The 26,026-nt window shown below is 37.5% G+C and overlaps 1 protein-coding gene across 2 annotated transcripts in view; it reads right to left on the bottom strand.

The window, feature by feature from the left end:
• The window catches only part of PLEKHG1 (pleckstrin homology and RhoGEF domain containing G1), a 211,471-nt gene that overhangs the window by 142,126 nt on the left and 43,319 nt on the right, over nt 1–26,026 (bottom strand). For both annotated transcript variants that reach the window (XM_033103025.1, XM_033103026.1), the window contains exon 2: nt 12,275–12,333. The gene's annotated coding sequence lies outside the window, so the exon portion shown is untranslated. The remainder of the gene's footprint in view (nt 1–12,274; nt 12,334–26,026) is intronic.

Below are 26,026 nucleotides of genomic sequence, written 5' to 3'. Positions count from 1 at the left end.
AAACATGGAAAACTTTGGAATTTTATTTTGTGTCTAAGGAACACATAGGCCTCTAGGTAGACAAAGCGGTAGGACAGTTCACTGAGTTCCAAAGGGAAAAAGTCCTATATGCCCCACGAGAAACTAGCATTGTATTATTCTCTGCTCAAGCTCACTCAACTTTACCCATATAGGCAGAACCAATTAGAAAAATGGAGCATGTTCCAAAAGACTCCTGGTAAATGTTTTTCATTTCTACAGGAAAATGTGTTCCAGGTTCTAATGGTAGACGTGGTTCCCAGCTCTGCCTATAAAAGCGTTTTAAACCATCATGATCCTCAACTGTGGGCTCTAACCACAGCTCATCAGTGTTTGTATGGAAGAACCCATGTCTGAGATACCAGGGGATAACCCAGACTGGGAAGATGAGTTGTTGAAAGGAGAGGAAAGGGCGAAGACATCCTTACCCTGTCTTTTCTTCTCTCCTTCAACCTAGCGTTACCCAGAAGTAGCAAATTCTCACCTTGGGATGGACAACACAGGACTATCATGACATGCACTCTCCTCCTTTCTACAGCCCGCTCTTCTGAGCTGTTCACTCCTCCCTCCTCTCCCTAAGAGGTTCAAACAGGCCACCGTCCTCCGTGTCTCCTCATTCTTTTCTCAGGAGAGCAGAGCCGATCACAGTGTTCATTCCAAAGCATTCCACCGAAACTCTTGCCACAAACTAAATAAAAATGCCTACTTGGAGTTTCAAAATTAAAACTGGGATAAAATATAACTATGTAAAACTTGAAAGTGCTATATAATTGTCTTCTGTTAGTGCTCTGCTGTGTCAGTGAAACGCTCCTGAATCACTCTGATGCGATCACTTATGTCTGTAGCACTGTGGTTTTACAGAAAATGAATGCATCTCTAAACTCCAGTATCAGGACACATCACCTAATAAAAAATATTTATGCCTCATTCTCTACTTGTGAGAAGTTCTCCAGGAGATGAGGTTTGTCCACAAATTTTGGAATTTCAATTGTTTATGGGAACAATGTGGAAGAAGACTAAGAATGGGGACTGGGTCCCGATATGTACATTTGAAGTACAGCACGGATTAAATAGGCTCTGTGCGCCAGAGGGCTTCCCGTGCATAGCTTTATGTCTAATGAGGAAAAAATACACTCCAAATATTTTTCAAATGAACTTCTGGAAAACAACGCTGGCTTACATTGAAGACCGCCGGCTCATAACATATGCAGCGCATACACATAGATTTACTGACTGAATCCTTATTAGATGCCAGTCTTGCCCCGTAGAACCCTAGCCTTGCATGTTCACGTACTCTGCAAAAATTTGAAATTTTTGCAAGTTTTCTTTCAAAGGGGCATTTGGCTAAGCGAGAGGTCTTTCTAGATCCCAGGGGTGGTGTGTGCTGAGCCAGCCTAGGCCTCGATGCCCTCTGAAGCTTTCTTTAGCATTGTCTCCCAGACAGCTGAGTGACACTGAAGGCAGAAAGCAAAGAATTCATTCACTGAGCCACGCATTTCACAACTGTAAGCCTGGCAGATCAAGGAGACTACTTTTTTCCTGAAGTAAATATTTCAACAAACTACTTTTTCCATGTAGGCAAAATCGTCAAAATTAGTAATACCTATTTTGTTTAGAAATAGACTCCGTGCAAGTGCATCTAAATGTGGGTTTTTGGATGGAACGCACACCTTGGCAGGTGAAACTTGTCTGGGTTGTTTCAAATAATTTTTCTTTCACCAACCCTTATATTGTTTAAATTGGGGGCCCCCCAAATCTCCAGTTAAAATTATAAATAAAGTATGGCATTTAAAAAACTGGCTCTGAATATGGGGTGATTCAATAAAACTAAAAAGCTCATAATGAACTAAATTTCTTCAGTTTAAAAGTGCCACTACATTTTTATTGCTAAAAGAGATCGTCTGTGGCCCTTCCTCAGGCATATTTTTATGGAATCATCCTCCCCATAAGACTCTCCCGAAGGAAACCTGGCTGGTGGGAAAAGGAAAAAATGTTATATGGGGTGAAGAGGCAAAGAAGAAAAATGAAAATCCACCCAACATAAAATTTAAGCCTGGAAAATGACAGTTGTGAACAAAATTACAATAGTTCCTAATTTGGAGTTGCTCCAAGAAAATAAAACATGACTGTAAATACAGCCATGTTTAAGATCCCAGGGTTTAAAAGGCAGTTTTATCAGAAATATTGGATAATAACAATTTCTTGGGGTTTTAAAATTTACTTTGCAATATTCTTCACATTCAGAACTAGGGAAAAAAAATGTGGGTTAATCATGCGAGATGGAGGCACCTACCTGGCAACTCTCTATACTTTAAAAAGTATACTTTTTAAAGTATACTTTCTCTATACTTAAAAGCAACTCAGCTTATTTATTTCTTCTGAATGTATGTGAAGTTTCTTAACACAGAGTCCCAAAAGTTTGTGAACAGTTATGCGTAAGGCGCCAAGCTATGATGTACCATGCACATGGCCTAGCCCTGCCTCTAAATTCCTTTAGTCCATTAGAGCAGGAATTAACAGCGCTCAAGAAGGCATTTCAAGAAGGATTTTTAAGATCACAGAGCAGTGTCAAGAGGTACTACCTAATTAAAATTGCTAAATGAATTGTTCAGAGGCTAACTGATACAGCAGTTTTGAGGAGGGCCAGATAAAATCAGGTTGGAGTAATTTAAAAAGGAGGAGAAATTTGAACCGAGTTTAAAAGGACAGATAAGGTCTAGATAATTGTATTACTGCTACTGCCCTCTAGCTCCATTGGAGGGCCTGCCAAGGGCCAGGCTCTCACTGCACTTGGCGTTGTACATGCAACTCTCTAGACCCACAACTAAACTAAAGTGAGTTCATTATCATGATTTTATAGATGGGGATGGCAAAAAAACTTGCTGGAGGCTTCCCAGGAAGGAGGTGAGCCAAGATCCACACCCAGGTCCAGGGGACCCTAGAGCCCACTGTGTTTCTCTCACAGCAACTCAATGAGTGGAGAGTTCTGGGTGGTACAAAGTACACTTTTCTAGAACAGTTGACTTAAAGATAAAAATAAAAAACACACACACATAATTTCGACCTTATGGAGCAAGCAACAACATGTCAGTGAATTTTAGACGAGACACCTCACATAATTCATTAACCCAGCACTTTGGGTGGACCGGGCTCATGGGCAGAATGAACTGAAGGTTCCCAAGTTCAGAAAATCAGAAAGAGAGTCGGGTCCTTCTGCCGGGATGTGGTGACATGAAGGCACACGGAGGGCAGGGCTGGGGGCAGCATTTCATAGTCCACGGCGGTAAAGAAGCACTGCACTTGGACTTGCCCTTATTTACAACCCATCCTGTTTCAAAAAATTACTACCCTATTTCCCCGAAAATAGGACCTAGCTGGACAGTCAGCGCTAATGTGTCTTTTGCCACAAAAATTAATATAAGACCTCGTCTTATTTTACTACAATATAAGACCGGGTCTTATATAATATAATGTAACGTAATATAATATAATGTAACATAATATAATATAATATAATATAATATAATATAATATAATATAATATAATATAATATAATATAATACCAGGTCTTATATTAAGTTTTGCTCCAAAAGACACATTAGAGCTGATTGTCCGGCTAGGTCTTATTTTCAGGGAAACATGGTAGTTGCGTGACTTTGGGCAATGCCTTACATCTGTGAGAGCATTAGTTTCCTAACTTGTAGAGGACAATTCATGATAATAACTGCACAAGGCTAAAAGAACGAAATGAGAAAAAATATGTAGGGTGTAGTTTGTGGTAAATGCTCAAATGTTCTTTGTTTTTTTCGTTTTTGTTTTTGTTTTTCCTTCATGAAGGCCCTGGAAATGGAAAAGAAGGGAAGAAACAGATGGTGAGGTAGATTTCGTGAGATTTGGTGGCAAATTAGATATTAGGGGTAGCGCTGGGGAGGAGGAAGAGAGAGAGATGTCAAGTGTGCCCTTGAAATGATAAGCCTGCACAAAAATACCTTCATTTTCTTAAGTGAAAGTTAGGAGAACGTGGCACTTTAAAGATAAGTGAACTTGGAGGTGCCTGGAAGATCCCCAATTGAAAACACCCAGAAAAGACTTAGATGTGAGACAGGAGGCTTAGGAAGAAAAGGGAAACCAGAGAAAAACAATTTGGCAATCATTTGCGTATGAGCCTTGTTGCTATATTATTCTATTTATGAGGACCTTGTGAAATTGCTGAACTTTGAGTAACTATGCTTTAGAAATCAAAGGAATATATATGAAGTTACAACATTTTAAGAAACCAGACCCCATACTTTTTAAGACAAAGAATATTAAAAGAAAATAGTCTACTTAATACAGGACTTAAGATCAATTGCAACTCAGAGTCTTTCGATTTTAAAACACAATGACTGCTTTAATAACCCTACTTAACTCTAAATACCCTTTATCACAAATGTAATCTTCCTTCAGAATAGGCTTTCCTTATGCCATAGAAAAGGCATGACGGTGCAAGGCAGTAATAAAACACAGATTTCTAAAAGTATGCATAACTTGGAAAATGCAACTGAAATTGCGATGGTTGCGATCTGGGATGAGACGGAAGAAAGGGGTCAAAGCACAGGGGGTGCTGAGGTTGGCTGTACCCCATCAACATGCGTGCAGACCTTGATCACCGAAAGCTGTGCTGGATAATTCTGTTTTGCTGACTTCTTAAGCTTGGTGAATCTGGTCCAGCGCTTCTATAAGTTTCTCAAATATTACAACTAATTATCTGTTCCAGACTCTGGATTCATCATCTACTGCTGCTGAAGGCAGATCTGGCACCACTGAGCACATCTGGTTCATAGGACATTTAATGTGATGGCCTTTCCGTGCTTATACGATTTGCTCTGGGCAAGCCACTGGCAGGTCTATCCAAGGTTCACCATCATCATCATCTTGTTTTCATTAAAAACATGAAAACTTCAGTAATCTTCTGAGCTCCTGTACTTTGTGGGGATACGACATTCTACGTAGTTTTTAAAATACAGGAATTACCTTGCACTTAGGAATATAACAAGTGGATAACTTGTTAACCTTCATGTTTTTAAAGCATAGCTTTGAAACACATAAGAGAAGAAACCGATAGAACCAAAATAAAAAAATTGACAATTCACTGACACAATGAGAGTGCCAAAACAGCTCTCTCAGAAAACGACAGGTCAAGTAGAGAAAAAATTAAGTAAGCATACTGATGATTTGAATAAAATTTAGATTTTGATTTAATTCACAACTTTGTACCCAAACAACAGAAAATAAGCATTATTTTCAAAGACACAGAACATTCGCACGTGAACAATTTATATGGGAAGTACACTTCTTTGGATCAGATTTCTGATCCCTTTGGTACTCGATATTTCTGATATCATTTTTTATCAGATAATGCTTCCCAGAATCATAATTTGCATGTGTTTTACTTCCTCTGACTCACTTTATCATCTTTGTTACAAGGGTAGAAGTCTGGTGTTCGTTCTTGCCTTTGCTTCCCTCACAATGTTTTCAGCTTTATAAATAATGCTTTATACAAAGTAGGCACTCATTTATAAAATAATCACTCTGCCACATATCACTTTTAACGATGTATCAATAAGAACTTATGCTACTTCTTTTCCAATAATGTGTGGAGTCCATCAGAATCGATCAGATGCTATTAGACTGGAGGTTTTTTAACAGCAAAAAATATAAGGAAAACTTTCTTTCACATTAGAATTTCAGATGACTGTCATTCCTTGCTGATTCTTGAGCCAGTGGCTTAGCTACATGCTTCAGGATGCCCCACAAGTCTTACAGGGAACAGATAGGTCGGTCTGAAGGGAGAGGGCAAAAAGTGAGGAACTCCCTAACTAGCAAAGTCAAGGGCTGGCTCCATTACAGGTTATCCAGAGGGAGCGCTGGAGCACATAGAGCTATTATTGTACAGGGCTTTGCGCTTCAAATATCCTTTCTCCAGGCCCCTCCTAGAGCGACAGGTCACAATATGGCTTCGATTCATTTCTATTTCTTCCTATAACCAATTTCTAGGTTTGTGCTGGCTACTTCCTCTTTCCCACACTTGACTTTCGCTCTCCATTTTCTAAAGTACTACCTTCGACAGAACAACACAGTAATAGGTTTAAAAATTAGAAGGCAGGGTGGGGAGATGTGGGGACGGAGCAGGTATTCCACGGTTCACAGCTGGGAAACCCTGCCAGTCACACCTCCATGGCGAAGATATACAGCTCAGGGCAGCATGTAAAGGCTTTGCAGAAAAAGAAACCCATTGACCTTGCTTAAATCCCAAACGTATTCGACCATGAATCCCCCTCCCCCTTGTTGTTTTTGATAGAAACCTATTACCATAATTCCACAATACTGAGGACAGAGTGTCCTGAGAATCCCCTAATGCTCAATGCCAGGAACAGGAACCAAGTCCTCATTCCGAAGGTCATCCCTTCATGAGAAAAAACAAGGCCTTTTTTTTTTTTTCAACTTTTTTTTTAAACTTATGCCCTTTTTCTCTCAAGAATGGGGAACCCCCTCATTCCCTTCTTCAGATATAAGGAAGGACTTGCAATGAGCAAGTCTTCTTCTTATGCCTCACACCCACGCCCCCACCTCCCCTGGATGTCTAGTCTCTACACCAGCTTATGATGTGCAAACTTCTGGGAGATGTTTAAAAAGATGTTTAATTGTGTACACACAACATACAATTTGCCATCTTAACCATTTTTAAGTGTACAGTTATTTAAGTGCACTGTTAATTAAATACATGCACATTGGTGTACAACCAAACTCCAGAATGCTTCAATAGGAGATATTTTTTAATAAAGGAGAGGTGCCCAAAACTTAGAGAGTCAAATCTATACATCTTTCTGAATGTCGTAATTTTGTGCTATATTTTTGTAACCACTATACTTAGCTATTACAACACTTTTTATCTTTGATTACACAAGGCGTGATCAACCAATATGGTGAATGTCTAAACTAAAAAATTTATTACAGTGAAAGACATATTGCTATTAATCCCCCTCAAAATAGTCCCCTCCCTTTAAATATACTTATCCCATCGTTCTCGCCACTTTCTGAAGCAGTTCTTGAAGTCCTCTTTTATGAGAATCTTTAGTCACACTGTCGTGGCTGCCTTGATGTCCTAAATTGATTGAAAACATTTACTTTTCATGGTCATTTTGACTTTGGGGAAGAGCCAAAAGTCGCATGGTGTCAGATCCAGTCAATAAGGTGGCTGAGGGCACACTGTAATGTTTTTATTTGACAGAAATCGCCGTACCAGAAGTGATGTGTGCCACAGAGCCTTTCCATTGTGATCACAAAATACAATGACTGCTACTGCCAAGTGCTGTCCAATGGAAAGTTTGGAATCTTCAATACAGCAAGAGGCACACTGAACCATAGTAACAGTGTGTGACAAGTTTCAACTTGTTCAGTGCAGACAGTCGGGTGTGAGCTACGGTGTGTTTTCAAGTGTGCTGTAAATTATCCTCCGTCATGACAACGCTCCGTGTCACACATCGCTTCTGATACAGCAATTTCTGTCAAATAAAAACATGATGGTGTGTCCTCATCCACCTTATTCACCAGATCTGGCACCGTGTGACTTCTGGCTCTTCCCCAAAGTCAAAATGACCATGAAAGGAAAACATTTCGAATCAGTTCAGGACATAGAGGCAGCCACGACAGCACAACTAAAGACACTCTCGGAAGATGACTTCAAGAACTGTTTCAGAAAGTGGCAAGAATGATGGCATAAGTGTGTTGGAAGTGAGGGGTAACATTTTGATGGCAATGTGTCTTTTGCTGTAATAATTTTTTAAAATTTAATCATTCATTGTATTGTTTGATCACAACTCATACATTTAAACAAATCATTTTCATGACATCACCATGTCAAGAAATAATCAGGGGATTTTGCAACAGAAGAAACTGAAGGAAAGCATCTCAATGAGTTTTCAAAGATCCCACGCTACATTAAGTCCCTGTCCTCTGGCACTGTGACAGGAATTGTACTGATGGCTATATTATTAGCAATGTCTAGCTCGATACAAGAGGTTATTTATGCACAATGTGAATCATTTATGCTATTGCCACAGATAATTCTATTACCTGCCTTCCAACAAATCTATCAGCTCTAAGTAAGGCACTTAAAGCGCCCTGGGAACACAGTGGCAAGGTCACTTCTAGTTCATACGTAGGGGTGTACAGTGTTAACTCCTCCCTGAGTCTGCCTTTACCATATTGCTTGTAAGACTTAGGGGTCATAAGCCACAATATTGCAATCCCACAAAGGCTTTAGCTTCAAGACTACAGACTTTTAAGGTGTCACAGAAGCAGCTACTGACCCGGGATGGGCTCAGTGTAAGGGCCTCCTGCAACGGCTCCTGAAAGGGCAGTAAGAGTCCTCAGATAGGGATGCAAGAAACTAGAGTGACACTTACCATCTAGAGAAGAGCAGGGCCACACAGTGGGGCCACAAGACACCGTGACAGCAGTGCTTAGTCACAGCAAATCTGGGATGGAAAACCTACAGTTGCTAATCTTTGTCGTCTTCACTAAAAGCACCCCATTTTCCTGTTCTCCCAATTGACAGTGCACGAGGCTTGGAATCTGCTAGCAAGAACAGTAAATACCAGGATGCCTGGAGCACCCCGCGGCCTGGTGTGTGCCCTGGAACTTTAAGTTGGCATCCTTCTCCTTCTGGGGCAGCTCTATGCTGTGCACTTCTGGCAGCAGCTTCTCCCCGACACACTGTCATCAAAGAACTTGGGGAGGTTGAAATCCTGGACAAAAAGGCACTGAGAATAAAAGGTAGGGGCAAGTATATTCAGAAAAAAAATTAGGTACACCTGAATGTGCGTATATGCACATTTTTTGGTAGTATTTCAAAAATGTAGCCTTGAAGCACTCTCTCTCTTGCTCTCTCTCTCTGTCTCTCTGTCTCTCTCTGTCTTTCACACACACACACACACACACACACACACACACACACACACACACGTCATCGCAACAGGAAAACAATGCATTCTAGTTCTGCTAGGGTCAACAAACCATGCAAAATAGGCTCCGATTTTTCAAAAGTGTCTGTAAATCAGGACTACCTAATCAAGTATTACTAATTAACGTCAGTTGATTCCTTCTGTTTACACGCCTAGACTTAGGTCTTCAGTAGCTGGAGAGAGCGACATTTCTCTCTACAATTCTCTTGCTTTCTTAGCTTAATTTGATTAAGTGGTTCCCAATGGCGTATACTGGCTTGTTTCCCTAGAAGGACAGCTCTCTGTATAGTTTGTGGGTAACAGACTGACAGATTACTATTTTATGTTGATGTACTATATATATTATTGTATATATGCCCAGACACTTGCTAGTTTGACAACTAGAGGTTTGGCAGTTCACGTATATGCCTCAAACAATTTCAGAACACTTGAGAGGTCTAACATGGCTTTTCTTTCTGGGGGTGGGGGAGTGTTTATCAATTTAATAGAACACATTTACATTTAAAATAAATAACTGTTTTAGAAATACTGGGGTACTTTTTCCTTGGGACAGGTGCAGGGAAGAGAGAGCTTGGAGGTAGCCTGAACCAGCCTGAGACCAGCATGTGGCAAGGGGAGCCCAGGGGGACCACCAAGGTGCAGAAATTCATTAGAATATCTTTTGGTTGTTGTAATTAGTTCTGGAAGACTAAAAAGGTTCCCTCTAACTCAACTGTCAGTTTTTTTGTGAAAGGGTAAACTGAGTCCCCAGATGGGGGCTGACCAGCACAGGGTCACCCCTCAGGCACTGGGATGTGGCCCTTCCAGTGCCTGGTGGTCTCCACCATTGAGGCCTGGAGCCTTGGGGTACGGGGTGGGAGGGTAGGGGGAAGGAGAAACATGACTCTTCTAAAGGCAGAAATTAGCTCATTCATTCTTTCAGCAAACATTTGAGTTTCTCTTATACGGCTGGCTTTTTCTAGAGTCTATAGCAACGAACAAAATATACAAAGATCCTGGTTCTCAGGTAGTTTATATATGAGTGGGCACCTCTTTTGATAAAGAAGTTCCTCAGACATGCAACACACTTAACTTTAAATCAGTAAGTGACTTTCAGAAGATATTCTGTGCACAGTTTTATGATCATGGCTGCTGAAGGCTAACACAAATATTTTCTTCAAACCTAGATCATGGTTTCAGGAACAAACAAAACCAGACGAGTCACAATAACTGAAAATGTTGCATACTCAGTAACACAGATCAGCAACTATGGAACAACTAAAATTCGAGATTCCCGCAGCAGTGAGGGGGCAGGGTTAGCCCTTCTCACAGATCACACACCCCTCAGGCAAAAATGCTTGTCCAAAATGGGACCAAAGAATCCTGAAGCAAGTCTTGTTTCTACCTCCCTTATTTTCTGTATCATATTACAAAGCAAACAGAATATCTACGGGCCTCTCAAGGGAGAAATTTTTTTATTTTATTCTAGGAAAACAGAATGAATAACCACGGCTATCTAACTGAACAATATTCCATTTCTTTTCTTTTCTTTTTTTTTTATTATTAACATAAATATTATTTTCTTTTTTTAATTTATTGGGGTGACAATTGTTAGTAAAATTACATAGATTTCAGGTGTGCAATTCTGTATCACATCATCCATAAGTCACACTGTGTGTTCACCACCCAGAGTCAGCTCCCCTTCCATCACCATACATTTGATCCCCCTCACCCACATCCCCCACCCCCCAACCCCCTTACCCTCTGGTAACCACCAAATATGTCATTTCTTTCTTTGTAGATAGAACCACATAGTCCTCTGATGAGCAGAGAAATCTCTAAACTCATTTACAGAGAAGATAATCATTTATGAAAAAGAAATGATTACCCCTTAAAAAAAAAACAACCAACAGCATCCCAATGACTGAATCTGTCACATATGTAGGCATCCTTAACTGTGGCCCAGGTAGGGGCACCTGATGACTTTCTTGGGCTCTGTGTACTTTGGCTCCTTCCTCCATAAAAAAATATTAAAAATTGTATTTTATGACTGCATTGGTATAAAGAAAAATATACTTCAGGCTGGGCTCATTATTATATATTCACTATTGTTATATTCATTTTTCCCCCGTTTTTAAAAGACATTAAAATTAAAACATTTTTGTGGCCACTAGAAGTATCACAGACCCTAGGCACTGTGCCTAATGGATAAGTCACCTCTGAACCACAGACTCTTAATATTTAAGCTCCTCTGTATTCCAGTCATAAGTCAGGCAAAAAAACCCTCTGGGACTTTCTTGCCAGCAATGAAGATCTGCAGTAAGAAAACCATTGTTTTACTAGTTAACCAAACACCAATGAACTCTGAACCTGAACACAGCAAAGTCATCTTTACTCCATTAAAATACCATTTGTAATAACTTTGAGTACTTCCAGAATAATGCAGTGTATCAAATATGTATGATTTCAATAAAGCATTATTAATTTGCTAAAGGCAACAAAACTCTAACTGATTGTTACACTTAATGCTTTTAATTTTCTCTTATGTTACTGTAGGGTTAAAAAAAAAAAAAGACCTGGTGTGAAATTGAAAATATAAACTTGTGAGTAAAAGTGATAATGCTATGCTTGCCAGACTGAGTTTCTTTATATATTCCTATCGTTCTAGAAAACACTTCATATGTAATTGAGCAATATTAGTTCAACATTTCAGGTCTTGACAAATACTCATAGCTCATGATTTGGTCAAAGTATGATAAATTAAAGTGCTTAGGAAAGAAACAGAGTAAAATAATTGCCTAGACCTAAAAAAAGGCATATCTTCTTCCTTCCTCTGCCTTTTATCATTCACTGTGGCTTTTCAAATACCACCACCATAAAAGTGCATTGAAATTGTAAATCTTGAAGAAAAAGAAGTTAAAAAGGACAAGAAGCACTTTTCTGGTCAATGAAAAGCATTTAAAATGTCACCTAAAAGACTGACTGACTCATTAACTAGAAAGCCAATTGCAAGAAAAGACTCCGTTGGGTCACATGATGGTTTACTCTTCTTGATTCCATTTTTATTCTTCATGTATGTATTTTGAAGTATGCATTTTCTTTCATATTTCATCCCGTGGTTAGAATATTTGTTATTCTGTCTTACAAAATAGTTAAAAGCAAAAAAAACTCTGCCTACAGTGTACTTATATAAAAATTCCTAACAAACCTAAACTATGAATATATTAATCTTTTAACATGTTTCATGGCAAAAACAATGAAAACAACTCACTTTTATAGCTGAAGCTTTTCCAATGTCTTCACGCACAGACTCCTAACATCCGTCTTCACCTGTAGTAGAAACAAAAAATAAGTTACTTTTTACTTAAATATTACTTTTGCAAAATTATTTTAGTGGAACATGGATGAGAATCAGGGCTAATTTTAAATAGCAAATTAGGACTGGATGCAAAAAGGCCAGAATTTCCCCAGGAAAATGCCACATCTATGTTACTGGTCTATTATAGACCTATGCCATAACCATAACAATTTAATTAAAAATACAAAAAAACTTACAGGATGTGGTCTTAGAAAATTACTGATTGTTTCTCCTTTCCTGGAAATATGCAGAAAAAGCAAAAGAGACTTCAACTTCCAATAGCACTTAAAAACTAAGTTTCATGACTTGCTAGAAGCCAGGAGGAATTTCTTCAACCCAGAGGAGAGATGAAACCCTGAGGAGTGAAAAGAGAATGGACGCTTTCACTCAGCCTCAACCATAGTACCTCTATCTCCAAAACACAAGTCCTCCACAGGATGGCAACAACCTTCTGAGGACATGGGCCCTCTATCCCTGAGTTCCTTTCCATGGCTGTATCACATAATTTCTCTCACTTTCCATCTCTGTAAATAGCTGGGGAAGGTGGGTGATGCTTACATTTGAGGTTGCTGTTTTTCTGGTCAATATTTTTTAAAAGAAAGAACCACAGACATTTTAATGTTTGAAGAGTTTTAAAGGAAAAACAAATGTGCCTAGAAGTTGATGAGCTGAGTCTCTTCATGAAGAAAAGTTACTTGAAAATATTCCAGTTGACTGAGGGATGAATCAAAATAAAAAGTTAAGAGTGAAAAACTGGTCACGTAGTAGTGCTGGTGGAGAGCATTAAAAGCAGGTAAAGAAGGAATAAAGTATGCTAATTATTCTTAAAATAGTCCAAATCAAGTGCAAACTTTCAAAAATTTTGAAAAAATATCTAATAAAAAACTTTTACTATAATACCTGGTCCATCAAAGCCTGAAATTCTAGATCATGTTATCAAAAATAGGGAAATGAGTGGGGTACACAGTAAAAGTGAACCAATTGCATTTTGTATATGAGGAGTAAGAAAATGCAGTTTCACTTGTGACACTAGTAACTTTTTTAAACTGGAGAGAACAAAGAAATGAACTCAGGATTTAAACTCAGTTAAGTTAAAAAATAGTAACAAATATAGGAAAGGCAGAAATAAAAATAAAAGCAGGAATTTGTGATTTAGGTAACTAAAAAGCAGTAACTGTTTCATTACAGAATGAAACACCTCATAGACATTTCAGGCAATCTAGTCTTAAAATCAGACAAGAAACAAGAATTGTTAGAGGAATATATTACAGACAAGGAAGAGATTAAAAAACTAAAAGAGTGTTATACAAAAATATCCTTGCAAATAAATTTGAACACCTTAATGGAAACAGTTTTCTAAGGTGGCATTTAATTATTAAAACTAAACCAAAAATATAAAAGCTGAAAAACTAACAAGTGTGGTTTACTTCAAGGATTGGATAATTCACAATCTATATAAAAAGCTTTCAGTATGTGGCACAAATGAGGCTCCCAATTTGTTCCACGAAGCTAGCACACTTGATAATCAAATCTGATACGACACAAGAGAAAAAAAACAAGAGGCTTGTTTGACTTACATAAGATAGAAGAATACTAAATAAAGTGCTCAGAAAACTCAATTTCTAGTATATTAAAAATAATGATACAATAATATAAATTGGGCTTATTCTATAAACATTCTATAAATAGATCTATTATGCTCTGACAATAATAGGTCATAAGAGATCAACACGTATTCATATTTGCCAAAGATGCCAAAATGGCATGTGATCAATTCAGCACCGATATCTGATAACCTCTCAGTAACCTAGAAATAGAAAGATCATTTACCATGATTTTTAAAAAGATAAAACCAACAGACAACATTTTTATTAAAAAGTCAGGAATAAAAGATGCTCACAATGTAATAGTGAGAGGAAAGGGACAAACTAAACTGCCACCATCAGCAGGTGACAAGGTTGAAGACCTAGAAAACTCAAGAGAAATATCTAAAAAATATCGCGTTGGAAAGAGTGAAGATGCCAGAAGATGATATGAGAAAATAATATGTAAAAAGCAATCTTTTTTGTTCAGTGGCAGCAATGACCAGTTACAAACAAATGAAAATGGAGACAGTCTGAAAATAGATCATATTCAACACAATTATGCTTATAGTGAAAGATCTATATAGAAAACATTTAAAGCAATCTTTAGGATAATGCTTTCCTCATGAGAAATGATGGAAAGTACAAATGCAATTTTTTAAAAAGGGGAAAAAAAAACATCATCTAGCCAGGAAATTCAATATGAGGTAAACCAACGAATTTATATTTTTGGTCTGTAGAAGGTGAACTATCATTACCGGAACATGATAATAGCAAGAGAGTTTTTACAATCAGCGATGCTTATTTATAGGTGAATACTTGAGGACCTTGGAGGCTGTTCTATAAATTCAACATAGGATTTTTAGGGAAAAAAAAAAAAAGGATATTTGATTATCCAGCCTTCAGTGCAAAATCCACTAATATGTTACACTCGACATTAAAAACAAACAGAATTTTATGTTAAAAAAAAAAAAGAAAAGAAAGGGAACCACTTCATTACAGTTTTGAAGGTTGGGGGAATGTAATAAATGGCCAATGATGTTATATTTGTGAAAAGAAATTGCTGATTGCACTTCACTGAATCATCGTAAAATAGGTCACGTTTTATTGCTTTTGGCCAGAGAACAATGCTAAACTTATAGTCTGGAGTAAGTGCAAGGTGATGTTTAAAATAAGCTTTATAGACAAAACACAACTAATGTGAGTTTGAGGATAAAAATAAATAGAATGTCAGGGTTGGTTTTGTAAAAAGGGTACATAAGACCAATACGTCACCATGTCCTTTTAACTACAGTGTCTAAAATAAGCTTATCTTTAATTTTAGACAATAGAGTGCAAAGAGAGACTAAAAGCTTTTTTCCCTATTTAGTGTCCCTGACATTAAATACAGGATCAATTCTAGTTATTACAGAATGCATATTAATGAAAATTACCCACAAAAGGAACCCACTTTGCTTTTTACATATAGGACAAAATAAACGGCCTGTTAGCTTTGAAGGAACAGCATACCCAGGGACTAGGCAAAACAGCTTTTAATGGTCTGAATTAGGTGTTGCTTAGACAAAGAATGATTTAAAAGTCATGTCTGATAAAAACACCTCTACTTATAATAATAACCGTGCAAAAATTCAAATTAAATATTTCCCCTAAAATGTAAATTATTTGAAATGTAGGAGCCCTACCTCCCCCCCCGCCCAGATTGTTCAAAAGCATAAAATGTGTTATGTTTATTTCCTGGGTAAAACACTTGGACTTCATAGAAGAAACCAGGTGAGGGTAGAAATCCACATCAGGGACTACCAGAAATCATAGACCAGTGTAGACTGTAATGTAGAAAGGGTAACTACTGCCAAAAAAGGACAAATTTCCCAATGTTTCTCCCATAGGTATCTAAAAGTAGTCTTTAAATCAGTAACAGAGATGGTCAAGTAATGCAAAAATAAAGTGAGTATTTTTGAGGGGATACACAATTTGATCATGTCAATCCAAAAGGAATCTCTGTGTTTGGACACGAATCCTGCTTCTGCCCCATACCTGCCACCCTGCAGTGCCATTTCACATCTGTCCATTCTGATCAGAGAATGCTAGGTAACTTGCGACTCGAAATCCACTGCAACATAAAAATCAATTTGGTGCTTCTACCTGTCCTTCTTTGGAGCTGCCGCATTTCCACAAATAAGCAAGGAAAAACAGCCAGTGTAATACAGGCCTCCTTAAACTGGCTGCTGAAAGTGGGCAGAACAATACCTGTTATTTTAGAAGCTCAACCAACTTCCACCTACCCTCCTTCTGGCAATACCAGCCTTTCCCTCCTTTTCCCTACTCCCAGCCCATGTGCTCTGAATGACACGAGGCTAAGCCATTCATCACGTTTCACCCCCTGATTACTGCGATTGGTTCATGGATAGGCACATGGCTCAAGTCACCAATCAGGGCCAATGAGACCTAATTTAGGGTATTTTGTTAAAATTACTAGGGAAACTGACCTTTTCTTGCTCCTACTAGACACTACCAAGAGAGGATTTAGAGGCAAAAGCTGCTGCAACCGTCGTGCATCTATGTGGGGCCTGAAAATGAGCAAATATAGGGGAATCTACTCTAATAAATTGTGTGCTTTTGAACTATAAAGTGGATTTATACATACTCCACTGTGACTTGCTTTCTCCCACTCACTATTTTGTGAGATTCCTCCATGTTGCTTTGCTAACTATGTAGAGCACTTGTTTGCACTGATGGACAGTATTTCACTGTGTTTCATTGGATACTTTGTGGTATATTTATACACTCTACTGTTGAACATTTGAGTGTTTCCATTTTCTCCCCTATTCCAACTAAAGTTGTACATAACCCCTGATTTTATGTTTCTACCTTGTATTTACTTGAATTGGAACTGCTGGGTTATTTATCATACACATGTTGAACTTTATTGGGTAACACCAATTTTTTTTCCCAAGAGTAATTGCACCAATTTACACTCCGCCCACAGTATATGAAAGTTAATTTTGCTCCATATTGTGGCCAATCTGATACTATAAAATTTCAATTATAGCCATTGTGATGGATGAGAAATGGTATTTTTGTGGTTTAAATTTGAATTTTCCTAATTACTAATGAGGTTGAGCATATTTTCACATGTGTGTGCTCATTCATATTTCCTTCCCTATGAAAAACTTGCTCATGCATTTTGCCTAGTTTTCTATTCAATTATCTTATTCTTATGAACTTGTTGGAGCTCTTTATATATTCCCCAGTATATCAATCCATATGTCTGTTATAGATTATGGTTTATCTTCAGTCTCTCTCACCACAAGCAGAAGTTCTTAAATATGTTGTTATAGGTGTCTCTTTATGATGTAATGATTTTTGTGTCTTGTTTAACAAATTCTTTCCCTACCCCAAGGACTTGAAGATATTCTTCCACATTTGTTTTAAAGGCTTTATAATTGTGTATTTCACATGTAAGACCTTGACACATTTGAAATTGATTACTATGTATGCTGTGAAGTAGGGATCCATTTTCATTTTTCCCATAATCTATGAGCCTGGTATCCTTGATTAATGTTCTTTCCACCGATTTGTAATTCAGCTCTGTCACATATCAAGTTTTTATAAAAATGTGGGCCTATTTCACAACTACTGTTTTACTGGTCTAATTGCTTATCCCTAGTCCCAAAATCACACTGGCCAAATTCCTATGGCTTTATAACAATACATAGAACATCTCTTAATCCTTCTACCCGTTTCTTCTTTAAGGCATTTGTGTTTGTGTGTGTGTGTGTGTGTGTGTGTGTGTGTGTGTGTGTGTGTGGTTATTTCTGGATCTGTGTTCTGTACAAACTTTAGAATTAACCTAAGATTCACCAAAAACATGTTGGGATTACATTGAATCTATATTTGGGAGAATTAACATCTGTACAATAATGAAATTATCTATGAATATGTTATCTGCCCTCCATTTATTTGGGTCTTTTAAAATCATGTTTCAATAAAGTTAAAGTTATTCAGTTTTCTATATAAAGTTCTCACAGATCTTTCATTAGATATATTTCTAGGAACCTTATTTTTGTTAGTGGAGAAGATACCTTTTTAAAAAGCATCCTGATTCTTCTAGAAAGGCTATTAACTTTTTAAAAAATTGTATTTGGAAATATAAAGAAAAGTTGCAAAAATAAGAATATAAAGAATACTTTTTTTCCTAGTTCTTTCTTGTCAAAAGTTTATTGATTGCATTAGTTTTTTTTCATAGAATCAAGTTTTGGTTCTGGGATGCTATATGTACACATAATCGTTCAGATATAAACAAGAAAATCCACCAGCTACAGGATTCACAATAGATACTGGTTGACCAAGGTAGGAGACAGGGAGAGAATTTAAATTATCCAACATTTCAGAATAAGATTGTCAAACAATCACATGAATTATTCATTCATTCAGATGATTACTTAAATATCTCAGACTCAGTTTTTATTTATTAATTCAACAAATATTTAGGATCTCTTATGTACAGACACACATTTCTATTCTCATAGAGATCTCCAAAGACAGATATAATCTACAGATTTTCTTGCAAACTGAAGTCAATTTCTATTTCTAATCTGATATCTCTAATTGACCATTTCTTGTTTCAAAAGAAATCCAATGTGTCTCAACCACTTAAAAACAAACAAACAAAAAACCCTAGAATTTGGAAGTGGAGACCATGGAGAAGCAGTACAAATCTTTCAACAGCTAGTATTCCTAACCAGGAAACCTAACTGGTTTCCTAACCAGTAAAAATACTAGTTTTACCCATAATTTGGGTAAAATACTAGCTTTACCCATTAAATTGCATAGTGAATGCCTGATATGTGCCAGGCATGGGATTACAAAGTAAGTAAATCATGGTGTCTCTGAGGAATGCATCTCATATTACAAAATGAATGTGTTCTTGGAAAAACTACATACATCGGCAATTTTTAATAAGTTGAATTGTTTTCAGTGGCATTTTAAAAGAAATATTATGAAAAGTTTGTCAAAATGAAGGCTCTACCCACTCAATCCTGATGTTATATCGGATTTGCATATCTCTTCAGGCATTGCTTGCTGCACAAAAATAAAATTTATGAATGAGTTGAGTTTTTAAGACAAGCTCAGTTTATGTCAATTCCTGGGTTCCCCAGGATCACGCACCAATACAGGTTTAATTGATTTATACATTAAGACATATACTGGATGCTTCCCAAATCTGGGCTATATTTCATGGTAAATGGGCTGTGAATTTTTAAAAAAGAACACCCAAAGCAGAACACAAAACCTCTGTACACCAGATTTTGATGGCCCAGACCTTAAAATTTGCCATTCTCTGTTAATTTTTTTAAGGAGACAAACAATTGGCATGTAATTGCTTGACAAAGTATTGTTAATTCTAACAGTTAATCAGAGATTAGGGGTTCCAGTCGGCGACCCCTTCTTTATAATCTTTTGTATGTCCATCTCTTTCCATCCTTAAAAAAAAAGAAAAGTGGGCCTCTTAATAAGAAAAGATGGTCAGAAAGAATGGAATTCCAACACCATAGTTATTTATTTTTTCATGCTAGAGGAGATACTGGGCAAAAAACGTGAAGTAGTGAATGTCTCTTGAATGAATGACATTCATTCAAGCTCTGTTAAAGGCACTCGAATTACAAAGAAAAATACTAAGCCTCTGCCCAAGACAACACTGAAGGAAGGTTTACCAGTGAACAGATTGGACGGTAGCTAGATTGCAAATGCCATGATACAGTTAACAACACTTTCCTAACTCCGTTTCCTATCACTCAAGCAAGCTGAGCTAATCCCAAAATGCCTGGAATGCACACAACAGCAGAGCACCGAGGATGTACCAGGCACAGGTGCTATGGAGCCAGCAGCGATGAGGATAGAGACAGTCCTTCCCCTTACGGAACCTGCAGCCAGTGAGGTGGTGGGGGAGGGCAGGACACAGATTTAGCGCCAACACGGCCCAGGGGCAGTTTTGGTGACACAGCATGCCCTCGAAAGCATAAAAAGAATGCAACTCTAATATGAAAATTTGGGGCTCTGTAGTATACCAATGGAGGAATATTATGGGTAAGGCAAGACTTTCCAAAGATCCTCAAGTCCAGATGCACACTTGTTAAATTGCATTACACTGGAGGTCCAAATCTCAAAATAGAAGATATAGTGCCACTGTCACAATCACCTCTCTTATCACCAGATATAAATAATGAGATGAAAGTTAAAGTTTTAGCAGATTCTGTGCTTAATAAAATGGAGGAAGCCACAGAAATGGATGAACATTTCTAAGCAGAAAAATGTTATAAGCAACACCTTTTATAAATTAGAGTCCAGGAGCTTCTTTCAACCTAGATTAATAACTTTAAGCAATTCAGATGTGTTAGCAAGCATTGAAAGTGAACAATACTAATTAGTAAAGTGAAACTCCCTAACATGAAGAGAATTCAGATGACTGTGGTTTTTAAAGTTGGAACATCTCAGACGTAAAATAGATTTGTGATTGCCTGCTTATTTAATGGTGAAGTACTGACTTTTTTTTTTTATTAAGCCAGGCGTCTATAAAAACACTACCTTTATTCAGGCAACATATGGAAAAAACTGTTACATCACTTTAGAATGTTATATTTAGAAAGGTAATTTCCTTTCACTGAAGGCCTTTTTTTAAAATGAAAACTTTCCACATCAGTCAAGAAAAATAGGCTTTGACATATCAGTTTTTAAAAAATGAACTACCAAATACATCACAGAGTTTTTACTTAACATCCATCTTGAGGATATTTCAATGACCTTTCAGGTTCAGGGGGAAAAAGGAAACATGAACATGGCAGGCAGACTTCCAATAAAACATTTTACAGTTCTTACCAAACAGTGATTTATTCATCCACACGTTCCTCACCATTATAGCAACTAGTACTTCCTGGTTTTGCTAATGTGGTCTGTTTTTACTTCTCAAAAGGGGGGAAATGCTAAAATTGAATTATGTAGCCCATGAGAAAAATAGGAAGGTGATAATCGACATATGCAAAGAAACCTTGTCATTTTAAATCTGTACTTGAGAAAATGATTTTTCTTTTTATTACATGTGTCATTAGCATATGTAGTATGTGCTTACACATTTATTTTTCTGATTTAAAAGGTTCAAACTTAATATGAATGTCATTTAAAAAAATAGTTCAGGGAGTCTGAACTTAACAGATCATCTTTCATCTTTTCTACATAATGTTTTTGGTTTTCTTCAGAGAACATGCCTAGAATTTTCTTCAGTCTATCTTGCAAGTTTAGATGATCTTACATATGGTTTATTTATTTAATAATTTATTTTATTTAGAATAAGTATGTGTGGTTTCTAGTTTCTAATACCACGAGCAGATTAATATTTCTTCAGATTCTGTTTCTGTGCATATTTAGCCCAGACACTTGAGTATAAAACCTAGAACAAAGGGCAGGACTTAGTAGTACACAGATATATCAAAGAAAACATATTGCCACAAATTTCTCTATGAAACTGAAATATGGTATCTATCTATGAAAAAACTGAAATATAGTACCTACTGCTATAAAATTAGTTAGAATTGCACTCTTCGATCTAAATGTTCAGCAAGAACAGATATTTGTTTAGCATCCATTTCCCCCATTAGACCACAGGAGGCCCCATTTTTTTGTGCATGACAGCATGCCCAATGCTTAGCACATGGTGCTTGCTTACAAAGAATTATTACATGAATAATTGAGTGAAATGTGCTTACTAGATAGGTATTTTATGCAGGGTTATAAATGGGAAGAGTCCAGATGATATACAGAGGGTGCTAAAAAAGTGTATACACATTCTAAGAAAGGAAAACTATATTAAAATTGTAATACTCAATATATACTGATAACAAAAGATGAATACAAGTCATATCTGACTTCCGCAATTACAAGAGGTACTCAAAGTGGTTACCATCAGTGTCCAGACACTTCTGATTATGGTGAACTACTGCTTGAGTAATGTTGACCAAAGTGTCCACTTGTGTACATATTTTGGCACCCCAAATGTAAATGTTGACAGGACAGATCTTTTAGCGAAGAAGGGGTTGAAAATACTGGAACAGAGAAAATCTTGAAAAAATATCCCTGAAAACACAGGAAGAACTTGGACCCAGGGTCCAGGACCAGGCATTAAATAAGGTCAGGACACTTTCGCTGTTATGACAAGAGGCAGGCAGGCAACAGTTATTAGATTTGATGGCAGGCAGTGACCAGTGTGTTCTTGGGTGATTTCTATTTTATCTGGGAGGTAATTGACGATATTGCCTTCGGAATGTGATGGGCAAGAATGTGTACTTGGAAAGATTAGGGAAGATTAGAATTAAGTCATCTGGAAGAGAAGTGTACGCGCTGACTAGAGAAAAATAGTAAGTCTGTCAATATCACACTCTGTGTCATCAACCACTAGGTGATAGGTCTTTAGGTGGGATGTTGGCCTGGGTGCTTAGCAGAGAGCAGGTAGGATAAGAAGTAGCATCATAAGAAAAGCCTTGGCTTTGGGACCAGGCGATTTGGGTCCAAGGCCAAGCTCTGCTGGTACTGAGTTGTCTAACTTGGAGGATCAGTTCATTTCTTTAGGCCTTAGGTGTTGCCATTTGTCAAATGACAGGGAGGCATAAGAACCAGCAAGGTCCCTCTAACTCTGCAAGGGCCAAGTCTTTCTAAAATAACCGATAAATTAGTCTAATAGCAGCAAAATTCATACAGAATAAAAATGTAGAATTGGACAGAAACCATTTTTATTGCCTTGGTCCATGACTTCATTACTTTCTATAACAACACGGATTACATCACGACCTCCCCTCTGGTCTGCCTTAAATCCTACTTCTATCCTGTCATCGATAGGACAAACATGACCATGTGATGTCTTTGTTTCAATCCTACAAAAGGTCCCTGCATTGCTGTCTGAATGAACCCAGACTCCTCAGCCCAGCCTAGGAAACACTTTGTCATCAATTCCTCCCTCACTCACTGCTTCGCTGAAATACTAACTGCAAAATTATTCTTCAAAAAAAGAGAGAGAGAGGATTTTTCTCTATGAAAGCATGAACAAAACAAGGGTTTTTCTAATCCTCTAAACATACCTATCACAGAGATTTGGGCCAAGGACTTCTCAGCAGCAATAGTGAGAACTTTGTGGCTGAGTTAAAATATACTAAAGTGAATTCCTTTTCACTTTTCAAGGGGAGTACAATATAAGTTAAAGCCTTCTCAAAAGAAATGGGCTTTCCAGAGGAAGTGAAGAAAGAATATAAATAACATTACCCCATTCATTAAAAGAATGGTATTCAATGATGTTTACACAAGTGGTTCTCACTCTTTAAACTTAAGTCTAAATATATTTTAAAAGCTGTATGTAAAGTAGTAATTTACTGAAGCCAAACCACAGAGAAATTTTAGGAATGCACCAGGTTATAGAATTCCATTCCCTGCTACATAAAGAGAATTTTAATAGTTTCTATTTCGATCATCTATTGACTAATTGTTACGTAGAAGAATTATGGAACATAAAATAATTTGAAAAATTAAGTTTCAGTCCAATTAAGTTTCTAGGTAAGAGGCAGAAATGTAGCCCCTAATCACTGATCAGTCATTGTTACAAAAGAGGTACCTGCAAGGGGCAGCCTCCACCTGGTGACTAAAACTCCCCATTTTCTTGCCCTCTTGAAAACCGTATTTGCCTTCATTTTAGGAATCATACTCTAGCTGTGGTGACCCTCAGCAATAGAGAGGGAGGGGCAATGACAAGAAAGTTTCAAACAAGGGTCAAAGAACGTTAACAGAAAGGGGAGACTGCTTCTGGCTGAGGAAGGGCCCCAGAACCTTCTGTGTAAATGGGGTGGAGGGAGGGCAATATGAATAGTCTTCAGGAAAAAGTTGGGAGATGGAAGGAAAGACATTCGAAAATAGTGGGAGATCATAGGAAAAGTAGAAAAGCATAAATGGTTCAAGGACACTTAGTTGAAGGTAACTTAGTTGGACCTGGGGTGTTGGTGAAATACAGTAATACTACCCTCTATCTAAAAATTAACAAATTTAAAAAGTATTTGAGGCTAGAAAAGAAAAATTCTCAGCAATTCAAGATCATCTGTCAAGATCAACATTGTCCAGAATAATGCTTTCTTAAGGGCTGGAAAGTATTCATAGATATTCACACTCCTTTCATGGAAAAAAGAAAAAGAATGGGAAAATTCTCAGATTATTCAACAAACAGAGGCCAAAACAGAAAACTCAATGGACTAAACAGAATTTATATAGCTAAAAAATTTTTCAGTAGGCTGAGAAATTTAAGGCAAGAAAATCTCCAGGACACACAGGGAAAAAAACAAAGAGAAGGAAAATATGAAAGACATGGAGACTTGATTCTAAATGATCCCAAATCCATACTGGAATTCGAGCTGAATAGTGAGTAAATATTAGCAGGGAGGAAATACCCTGAGCTAGAGAAGACTTCAGATCATAAAGGCCAAAAAAAGGATTTATGAAAAAAAGATTTTAGTGAAAAATTAGAATGAAGGATAAAGCAAAAATTCCTAAAAGCTTCAAGGAGGTAGCGAGAGATAGACAAACACACAGTTACACACACACACACACACTCAACTAAGTGATGAGAATCCGTCTAGCACCAGACTTACTGGCTACACCAGATTGTAGGTATCAGAGGAGCAATGCCTTCAAAGTTGAGGAACTATCATTTTGAATCTAGACTGAAATTATCAATCAAGCATGAAGGTAAAGTCGGGCCTTTCCAAACATGCAGTAACAGAGCTCGCCATCCATGCATATTATATGTAAAAAGTTCCTGAAGGGTACTAATCTACCAAATGAAAACAGGAATCTGAGGAAGAGAACAACACGGAATGCAAACAACTGTAGAAGCCACAGATAACGCCAAAGTACAGGAGTGTCTATAGGAAAATGAAACCACTGGAATAAATCTCCTTAAAGCAGCAAAGTTCAGCGGTCCACGATGGACCTTCTTTCTCTGTGGATCTTATATCACATGGTTCCACAGTGAAAAATATTTGCATACGGGCTTTCGGTTTTTAGAAACAATCCATAGATAAAACAAACATTCATAGTTATGCTGTAACAATAAGTATAATAAAAGTGTTAAACCACGATACCATAAAAAACATCGTCTACCACATTGGGAAGTTATTGGTATAGACAGTCAAGGGGGTTCCCAGACATGGGACTTTCAGTGCTAAAACTGGGAAAGTCCTGGGTAAACCAGGACTACTTTGTCACCTTAGTGACAAAGGAGGAGAGCTGAATGAAGGATGCTAATATCCTCGTTTTTGCAGAGTACAGGTTCAATAGATGCTTTAGGGAAGAAACAAGCTGGCGACAGTCAACACTGATACCAACTGTTAGCAGGGGCTGCACTTGAGGAATGAGTTTTTTATGTTTGATTTCATCCCCTTCCGAGGGATCTAGATTTTGTAAAACAATACATCCACTTAGAGAAGAATAAGTCAACCCTTATTCATTAGGCATCCAACTTCTAAGAAAGAAAATGTTTCAAAATGAGAAACATCAAAGGCTCCAAACATGGCACACCAACCAAAAATGATTAAACAAGGGATTTTTATCTAAACTCTGATTTGAAAGCAAAAGTATAAACAAAATCGAGGAGAGGAAGGTCTGTTCCCTTGTCCAGGGGCAGTGTCTGTACTCTTGTGAAGAATGGATGGTCACAGGCAAGGACAGGAGGAAGTTCTCAGTGACCCAAACAACAGGACCAACTGAGCCAATTAATCACGTAACAGGCCATTAGCTACGCTGAGTACACCAGTGGCCCTGGTCTGTCCACGCCCACACTGCTCAGACATGCTGCTCCCTCTCTGTGTGACTATTTATATATAGTATATGTTATATAATGTATAATTAATATAATATCTAATACATGATATATAATATATTATATATTACACTAACTTTTAAAAAAGAAGTGAATCACATACCATGATCCCACTGTGCAATGCCAAAATTGTTACTCATATAAAAACTCAAAATGGGGCTTATTTTCATGAGCATT

This window comes from Rhinolophus ferrumequinum, chromosome 3 (genome assembly GCF_004115265.2).
Source record: "Rhinolophus ferrumequinum isolate MPI-CBG mRhiFer1 chromosome 3, mRhiFer1_v1.p, whole genome shotgun sequence".
Taxonomy (NCBI): domain Eukaryota; kingdom Metazoa; phylum Chordata; class Mammalia; order Chiroptera; family Rhinolophidae; genus Rhinolophus; species Rhinolophus ferrumequinum.
Note: the sequence above shows the minus strand (reverse complement) of the source record. Positions and strands in the feature narration are given on the sequence as shown.